This window comes from Dipodomys spectabilis, unplaced genomic scaffold, assembly GCF_019054845.1.
Source record: "Dipodomys spectabilis isolate Male_0828 unplaced genomic scaffold, ASM1905484v1 ptg000096l, whole genome shotgun sequence".
Lineage (NCBI taxonomy): Eukaryota > Metazoa > Chordata > Mammalia > Rodentia > Heteromyidae > Dipodomys > Dipodomys spectabilis.
Genome location: NW_024870773.1, coordinates 20,373,117 through 20,382,731, shown reverse-complemented (window position 1 = coordinate 20,382,731; position 9,615 = coordinate 20,373,117). Strand labels below are relative to the sequence as shown.

The window sequence follows — 9,615 nt, the reverse complement described above, 5'->3', positions numbered from 1 at the left end:
AACAATAATCTTTTCAAGTTTACTAAGATACATCTCCCAAGTTTAATGTTTAAAACAAATTACATTCTCATTAAAAATGAAAGTCTTCTCATGTAAAAAGAAAAAAAAAGACATCTTTTGATTAGTAAAGCCTATTTATCCTCCTGAATTTTATACTTTACCTTCATTTAGTAACTGTAAATTCATGAGAAAAGAACAAATTTTATTGTAGTATAAAAGTCTTAGGAACACGTTACAAATACTCAGTTTTAATAAACAAAAATGTTTTCCTTCCTAAATGTAAACATCTAGTAAATAAAACATACATAATATTGCAGATATAGCAAAACCAGAACTTCACTTATGAAAGGTGTATTTTGGAATATTTTGTGGTAAGGGTGGTTTTGTCTTAATACAAAAGTACTTCAGCAGTAGAACTAGGTCATTATTATTTAGTACTGTACTTCTTCACTCAGTTACCTTATTTGAGTAGAAAATCATTAATTTCTGTATACCTCTAGCTATATGACCAGGCCACAGAAAAGATCTGAAATATCTAATAGTCATTTGGCTACAAAAAAGTGTTTTCTTGAGACTTGGAGGCATTCATCACTTTGTACTCGAAGGCATTCGTCAATGAAACAGTCTTTTAAACAGAAGCACAGGACCTGGATTCCCGGAAGGGATTGCTTTCCTGCTGGAACACCCACCAGCAGGGCATCCTTGCAGGCATTCTGTATGCAATACTGTTGAAGATCTGCAGCTGCCTGGGCAACCTTGATCCGCTCCATGCCGTCCACCAGGTGCTGCAGGGCGCTCACGCTGGCCCCGGAGGACATGGTGGCAGCGGCAGTGGGGGATCCGAGGGCGGCGAGGGGATCCTATTAAGTTTAAATTTTAAGGTTTGTTTTTCAAATGATATTTCTTGTTAGCTAAGAGGTAAAAATTGGTCATTCTGTTTCCCCTATGTGTAAACAATACTGGCATATCTTTCTTGTGGTCATTCATCTATTTGTAGTGACAAATACAAGAATTGAGTACAAATTGGGTGTAGTAAATAATGTATCTATTATATTAGGGCTTTCTGAGTGATAAAAAACAACATGAATTATTTTAACTATAGGTTTGTTTCACCAAAGAGACACAATTTTGTTCATCAGATCATGATTTCTATCAGCTTGACCTGTTAAGCTTCCAGATGATGTCATACTAATTTTGCAGGTGGTGAATACTAAATGAGAATTCTGAAACTAGAAATGAAAGAGTCGTTGGGCATTCTTCCCTGATCCTTTCTTTTACTTCCTCTGTTCAACACCTGTCTCCCAAACCCCAAGTTCATGTCCCTCGTAGATGATGCAGTATCCCTTGAACACCTACTTTATTTTTAATCTCTTCACTGATGAGTGCATCTGAGTAGCTAATGCCTTTACTTATATGCTGAGTAAGTATATGAGGTTGCTGCCATTGGTTTATCTTTGCAAGACAGTTGTAAGTACATTATGATTCTTTCAAGACTGTTGAATTGTCATTTATTTAATGATTGTTACCTAATTCAACAATAGTTGGATTATTTATTTGCTTATGAGCTCTCCTTTATTTTAGTCCAAATAGTTAGATTATTATAGTATCTAAAGTTATTGACAATGGGCTTCAAAAACAGATCAATCTGAAATGGCAAAATTAGTTCCTGGTTTTTGAAACTCCATCAACTTTAGATGGAAACTCTTGGCAGTAGGCAAGGAATTTTCCTTTTCAGTAAAAATAAAGTTGATACTGAAGGAGTCTTTGCTTTGATAATTTAGACATATTAAAAAGTGATTCTAATAGTGCAGTTTTGAATGTCATACTTCCTCTGGAGTTTCAATTTTATTTCTAGCTAAGTATTGTTATTGCTGACTGGATTAACCGATTTACATATCACTGCATGTATTTCAAACGTGACATAAAAACAAAAGAACTAGCCAGGGGCTGGTGCCTCATTCCTGTAATACTACCAACTCAGGAGGATCTGGAGAAACAAAGTTTGGAGTCAGCCTGGTTAGAAAAGTCCATAAGACTCAATTTCTAAAATAACCAACAAAAAGCTGGACTAGAGGCATGGTTCAGGTGGTAGAGTGCCCACTAACCATGCAAGAGTCCCTGAGTTTAAACCCTAGTACTCAAAAAAAAAAAAAAAAAAAAAGGAAAAAAAACCCCACCCCAACAAAGCAAGCAACAGTAACAAAAACAGAGGAGACTAGAAAAAGGCTCCAAACAGACAAATTCAGGAGCTAGTCAAAGCAGATTCTGGGAGAAGGAAACTAGATGGTCAATTTCTTGTTTTGGTATCTTTGAGACTGCTGGTAGGTTCTAAGCTATGCCATGCTGAAGTTCTGATCAGTTTGACAAGAAATGTACTTATTACCTTACCTATGCAACTGTTACCTCTCTGTACATCACCTTGACAATATAAAAACCAATAAAATTCCCTTTTTCAATATTAAAAAAAACACACATTTTCTTGAAAATTAGCACACATTTTTCCTTGAAAAAAAAAAAAAAACAGAGTTCAGAGTTTATGGCAACTCCAGCTGCTGGGAACTGAGAACATGGAAGGACAGAATTAGAGAGGGGAACCCTGAACTTTGTTATTATGACAAATAGATTATTATGACTAAGAGCTTGCTATTATGACTGATAGACAACTGACTCCTCCTCACTTTGTCTCATTATAATATCTATTGTGCTAAATCAAAATAGAGCTAAAGACTGGGAAGCCATTTACCTGAACCTAGATGCCTTACTTGTGACCATCCCGGAGCAAAGTACCGACTCCCTGCTCTCCAAATATAAGAAATCCATATGCATTTAAGATGTCTGTGCAGAATCCAAATATAAGAAATCCATATGCATTTAAGATGTCTGTGCAGAACAGACTTCTAATTCTGTAGCAAGTTGGTCCTTGTCTATCTAGTAGAGTGATCAGGGTGATCATTTGGGGGACATATTTTTTAGGATACAGCAGTGTCAGTTTGTTGAATCTGACTTTAGGGAGATGTTTTCTGTCCATGACTTTTTTGTTAATACTTAATTTAAATATGAGGATTCCAGCCTGGATTTTGAATTTTTCCTCTCCAACATGTCCATGAATTTGTTATACAACACTCATCTCTCAAGCTGAACTGCCACTCTGCTTTCTACCTGAGTTTAATTTCATTTTTCCTTGAATCTGCTCTCTTTCTGCATCAGTTTAAAATTCAATCAGTATCAATATCATCAATATTACCTTGTTTGATAGATTATATCTGCACAGAGCCTGCTGTTGAGTGACTAGTAGGTATTTAACAATTGTGTAATGAATGAATACTTAACTAAATGTTTTAGTTAAGCAGGGCAGTGTTAAAGATTGGAAAGCACCTCATTTCTCCATTAGAGTGTTTCTGAATCATCAGAATGTTTTCTAAATCTAAATATTAGGTTTATTTTCATAAGAGTCTATCTGAAGATCCATAGAATAGCATTAATTTTCTTCTTTCTTTGGAGTAACAAATTCTTTGGCCTTCAAGGAAACAACTATGACCCAGACTCAAAAGCCACCTCCTAGGTTTCTGACTAGAGGCAATCTGGAATCTCTTACGAGCCACAAGACTTTATGCACTTGGCTGATCATTTCAGAATGTGTTTGCTTCATTTGGGTTGCTCTGGGGATGACATGAGATGAAAACAAAAAAGGTTCTAGTAAAATAATGTAGTAGTAATTAGCAGTTAATCTTACTGAGATTAGTTCTGTCTTAGGAACATTATAGTCATGATCTCAGATAATCCTTGCAGCTGATAGGTACTATTTCATGCAAAATTGTCTTGATTGGCCCAACCTTTAAGGATCAAGAGTGCTAAAATGATTTCCAAATCTGAGTCATTTGGATTCCCCCAGACTTCTGCAGAGAACGACACACTTTGCCCCTGACCAGGTTTCTCTGCCTCATCTTTAGAAGCTGGCTGGGGCAGAAGCTGGTTTACCCTGTTAGGAAAAGTGTCTGTTCTCAGCTTCAGAGAGTTTGAGGGACTGGAGCTTAGGGAAAAATTAAAGTTGTCACGAGCCAAAAGTCAGCAAAAATACCTTGTGACTCTATCTCCTTCTGGAAACCTACAAATCCAGAGCTTTCATATTATACAAATCAGAGAATTTCTCCAATTACTTTTTTTTTTTTAATGGTGGGCTAACGCTACAAATATGTAAGTCTCTACATATAAAAAAGATGCTTAAATCAATAAGGATAAATCCTCACAGGAATAACCATATTCAGAAGACGAATTCTTCCTTAAAAATCTCATTAACAAGCTGGGCACTGGTGGCTCACACCTGTAATCCTAGCTACTCAGGAGGCTGAGATTTGCGGACTGCAGTTTGAAGCCAGCCTGAGCAGAAAAGTCCCCCTGAGACAAATATCTCCAATTGATCACTCAAAAACCAGAAGTAGAGCTCTAGCTCAAAGTGATAGAGCACTAGCCTTGAGTAAAAGAGCTCAGGCCCTGTGTTCAAAGTCCCACAACTGACAAAAAAAGAATCTCATTAAGGAAACATACTCTCAACCACAGGGCAGTGGAATCCTTAAAGGTTGGGCCAATCAAGCTAATATTTGAGATCCTGGTTCCAGGAAGTCTAGCTTGATCTCAGACTGGCCACTCCAGTGAGAGGTTGCCCTCACACCTGACCCTGGGTTGGCAAATATATATGAAATGGATATCCAGAAAAGTGACTTTTTTTGAAGGTTAGTTGGCAGAAGACATGCTCATAACCTTTACGCCCACCTTAATCTGAGGCTCCATCCATCAGTATTTTTTTTCTCTTTCCCTGAAGATCTCATAGCTTACTCTAGAACTAATTTATGTTTCTGTTTTTATTGGGCAACTTACCTGGTTGAATGTGCCACACCCACAAAAGCAGCATGACTGGAAGTTCTCCACTTGGCTTATTTATTATAGCATTTCGTGAAGTTTACATCACATAGCTAATATTTTATACCTCTCTAAAAGAAATGAGTAAATGTGAGCTGAATTTTGAATAATCCATGATGGGAATTTAGCCTTGGGAAGCTTAGTGGACTTTTGTTTTAATGTCTCTCACATGTCAAGTGTAAAAATTGAACATGTTATTGTGAGGAAAAAAAGTCAATGGTAGACTTGGATTTCTAAAAACAAGTATTATTAACTTAAAAATATATTAAAAAGTGAAGATTATAGTACCATTTTTCTTAGTATTGTTCCCAGATACAGAAGTAAAGTTTTGTCATTTTTAAAAAATTGGTTGTTGAGTGATGAGCTTCTGTTTTCTTTACTTCTTCCTACCCTGATTATTGACTTTCTAGTGTTATTTTATGTAATGGTGTGTAAAGCCTAGGAGGGAGACAATACTAGATCTTTTTTTCTCTGTATTTTCATATTACCATTTGCAGCTCATAGAGCAAAAATTTTTGTGATCCCGTTTTTCTATTGCTGTTGTACAACCTTGTAATAGAGAGCAAGTCCACTAAAAAGAAAGTGAGTCGATTTTTTTCCATTGTATACTTTTTCACACATGTGAATAAATGCATCCTGAGATATACCTCCCAGATACAATATTTTAATTTGCTATGTAATAAACATTTTAGATTTTGTTAGATTTAAAATGTTTAACTCTGCATCCCGACTAAAGATGGATGGATCTGTGGTGGTTTGTGGATAGAAGGAGGTTTCTTGATTTCTTCCCTCAATCTGATGGAAATAGTAGAGACAAGGATCCCTCCAAAGCCAAAAGATACACAAAACAGTGGAATGAAATACTGTATGGATCCACTCAGAGACCAGGCAAAAAATGATTACAAAGCACATGGGGAGGAGGAGTAATGGGAGATTGGAGGGTTTGAAAAAAAGACTTCCTGAAGGAGATGAAATAATTTGCCAGCCAGCCTAAGTGATCTTGTGCTGTTTGCCATGTGAGGAAATAGAGAAGTGTCTGTTAGAAGGGGAAAAACTCAGAGGAGATTCTCTTAGGGTGCCTAGAGATTCCACTGAAAGTTGGTTAAAGGCCTAGAGGAGAGTGAGAGAAGCACAGGTAGGCAGATAGCTGTCATGTAAATTATTTTACACTTTTTTGGATGTGGATCTAAAGGTGATAAGGCAAGGCCATGTGGTAAGTTGGCTTTTAGTTTAAAAAAAAACCCTCCATACTGATTTCTGATATCTATGGATATATATATATATACACATATATATGACATATACCATAAATATATGTATGTAAGTGTACCTGCATATCAAGCATATATGTTGAACTTAAATATCATAGATAGTGTCATGGGGGAGGAAGGAACAAAGAATGGAAATGATAAGGGAGAGCCAAAGTTATTGAAAGTATGTTGCATATGGCCCTTTCTCTTGGTAAAACTTTACTAATTAAAAACTACACTCAAACAGACTCAGAGAGATCAGCAGCACCCCAAGCTCAGAAGGTCCAACAGAATTGTTTTCTTATAATGAGAATTTTTTCTTTTCATCTCTTGGGTTAGTGAAGGTTATGTTTTTCCTCTAGGCTACAAGTATGGCACATTGACAGTTGACTTACTGGCTTCAGGGTTAAGACAGTGCCGTTGGCATTGTGTGTTCCCTAGTGTGTACTGAGCCTTCAAAAGACTTCCGTTGACTGATTCTCCTGAGTAAGATTCTTCAGGTTACTTATTGTTATTATTATTATTATTATTATTATTAGTAGTAGTAGTAGTAGCAGCAGCAGCAGCAGTAGTAGTGGTAGTACTGGGAATTGAACCTAAGGCCTTCTCCTAATGGGCAAACATACTACCACTTAAGCCATGTGTCTAGCCTTGTCCTGTTTATTTTGTTTTTTTGATAATGTCTCACATGTTGCCTGGGTAACCCTGGGACTTGAGATTCTCTACCTCCACCTCCCATGTTGCTGAGCTCACAGGCATGTGCGTCTCCTTTCCCTGGCTCTTGCGATTACATTTGAAAGCTCCATTTCAATCTACCGTGACTCTTACGTTTAGTCTCTTTGCACTTAAGCAAATGGATAGATTCTGGTGCTGTAAAATATCAAATGTAGAGATGACAAATTTTGGTCCAGTTTTTCGCAAAAGCTCACAGCTGAGAAGCATTCTATGATTGTTCGCTTGGTAGCAGCCACTACATAAGTGAATGTGACAACACATGCTTGATTTTTTTTTCAATTAAATTTTAAATGAATGCAGAAATCTGAGCGCTTAGTCCTTTTAAATGGTTTAAATTTAACAATACATTTTGTACCATGCAATAAAGAAGCAGCTGTAAATGCAATGAATATTTGTTTACGATGTCTTGGTGGTAATTGGGTTTAGCAAGGCATGCAAAGAGCAGTTTTCTTCAAATGACTTATTGGAAGTGTGAAAGCAAGACGGGGCTCCTTTCTACAGCCAGCTTCTTTTCTTCAATCCTAGCAATGGTATGAAGAATAAATTGCAGAACAGATTTAATACCAAGCATAAAAGACCCTTGTCCCGGCTACACGGACATAACTTATAATGACTATACTATGTAAACTCCGCTATTACTATTTGACTTACATTTGCTATAATTACTGGGTATTATTCTTCAAGTAGCTGGGAATAAATGATCATTAACAGATGATGTCCTTTGTAATTCTGATATATGATAACCAGGATGGTTCTATTCTTGTCTCTGGAGGTAAAGTGCTTAGCTTATAATAACAATTTAAGAGTTGGGGGTTGGAACCTCCTTCCTAGGCTATCCCTGGGAACTATTTGGCTGTTTTGATAAAAATGTCCCTCGTTTATTTATTTTCTCCTAACATGTTTATTTTTTGACCAACCCCTGCTTTTCTAGTTAAGAGACTTGGTCCATTGGAGTCCACTTTGCCCCCCACCCAACCCCATCCCCTGTTTCCTGCTGTGGTTCAATTCTTTTGGTTCAATTCTTTTTTTTTTTTTTTTTCTTTCTATAGGAAGACATCCACCGGATGTTACGATTGTCTTTAAACTCAGAGAGATTTCACCCAGGACAACTAGAGGATGTCTCTTTTTCCAGTGACTGAATTTTCACCTTCAATTCTCAAAGGTCACAGAGAGGTAATGTTTTTCTTAAAACACACCTATTACAGTGACCTAAGCCTTAACATAAACAAAATCTTTTAAAATGCAGACACCTGAAAAATCCCAGGATTTCAATTCTGGCTTCCATATTTGAATATGAAAAGGAGAACTAGGCATACTGAAATTCCTTTGAAGCAAAACTTCTAACCCTCACTTCAAAGTGGCCTAATGGCTGTATGATTTCCACCCCCTTGTCATTCTCCTTTCTAAATGTATCCTCAACTGAACATTTGTTCCTGACTTGAGAAAAAAGTATCCACTAGCCAAAGATGAATACCAACCCTTACAAATTAATGATTTCATTGTGTCCGGTAAGAGGTATTCGTATTATGTGGCCTAGTAGGTCATAAAAACAAAGGAGAAAATAATTAAACATTTGCAATCCAGTCTTTCTGGTACAATATTATTACAGTTGCCACACACACACACCTTCTATTTTTTTTTCTGACAATTTGTCTCTTCTGTAAATTGTTGGATAGATACATGGTGTTTGAAGATATGATTAAAATAAAATAAGGAAGGGAAATAAAGGCTGATTATTTTTATTCAATGCCTACTACGTGGTGACTATATTTATGGAAATATATACATATATATATGGTTTTGAAAACTTGTAGTATTTTTTTCCAGTTCTGTTTTCTATGTACCTTGTAGTTTGCTGAATTATGAATGATTCTTCAACTTATCTTGCAAATTTGCCTAAGGGATCTCTGTCTTGGCAGCTAGAATTGCCTAGTCCTGACAGACATAAAACCATGATCGCCCCATGGCCTGGTTTGGTGCAATTTAATCTTAAAGCTTTAACCTGGATTTTCCAGATTCTGAATACAAGACCAACTGAATGAGAAGTAGAATTTATTTATTGACGGTTATCATCTAACATCATTAGGCTCCATGTTTATAGCATGGGCTTTAATTCTACCAACAGGAACTAAACTCTAAAGGTGTCTGGATCCTAGCTCAGTTTTCTTCATACCATTGAATAAAGGACTGGAATATACATGGGGGAAATTGCCTTTATCATTATTTTATGTCATTGCTTTATTTTTATTATGAGAGAAAAACATGCCTATTTTAAAAAACCGTAAAGACACATAAAAAAGAAAATAAAATTGTACATAATGCTGCCATTAGGAAATAACCACTATAGAAGTAAATTTGTACTTAAAAATTAGATGGTGTCATATATATATACATATATATATATATATATATATATATTCTAAAATGGGATCAAAATAAAAACAGACCTACTTTAAAAAAATTTACTTTGCCTATGTTCTTCTCAGAATTTTCCTTCCCATCACACTTAGAGAAGCACAAGAGTTGATGCAGAAAGTCCCAGAGTCATCAGGTGCCTGTGGCTCACGCCTATAATCTTAGCTACTCAGGAGGCTGAGATCTGAGGATTACAGTTCAAAGCCAGCCTGGGTAGGAAAGTCTGTGAGACTCTTATCTCCAATAAACTGCTAGAAAACCCGAAGTGGCACTGTGGCACAAGTGGTAGTTGAAGAGC

The 9,615-nt window shown here is 36.4% G+C and overlaps 1 pseudogene; it reads right to left on the bottom strand.

The window, feature by feature from the left end:
- Positions 1-628: 628 nt before the first annotated feature.
- Positions 629-855, bottom strand: LOC122113184 (annotated as a pseudogene).
- Positions 856-9,615: the final 8,760 nt, after the last annotated feature.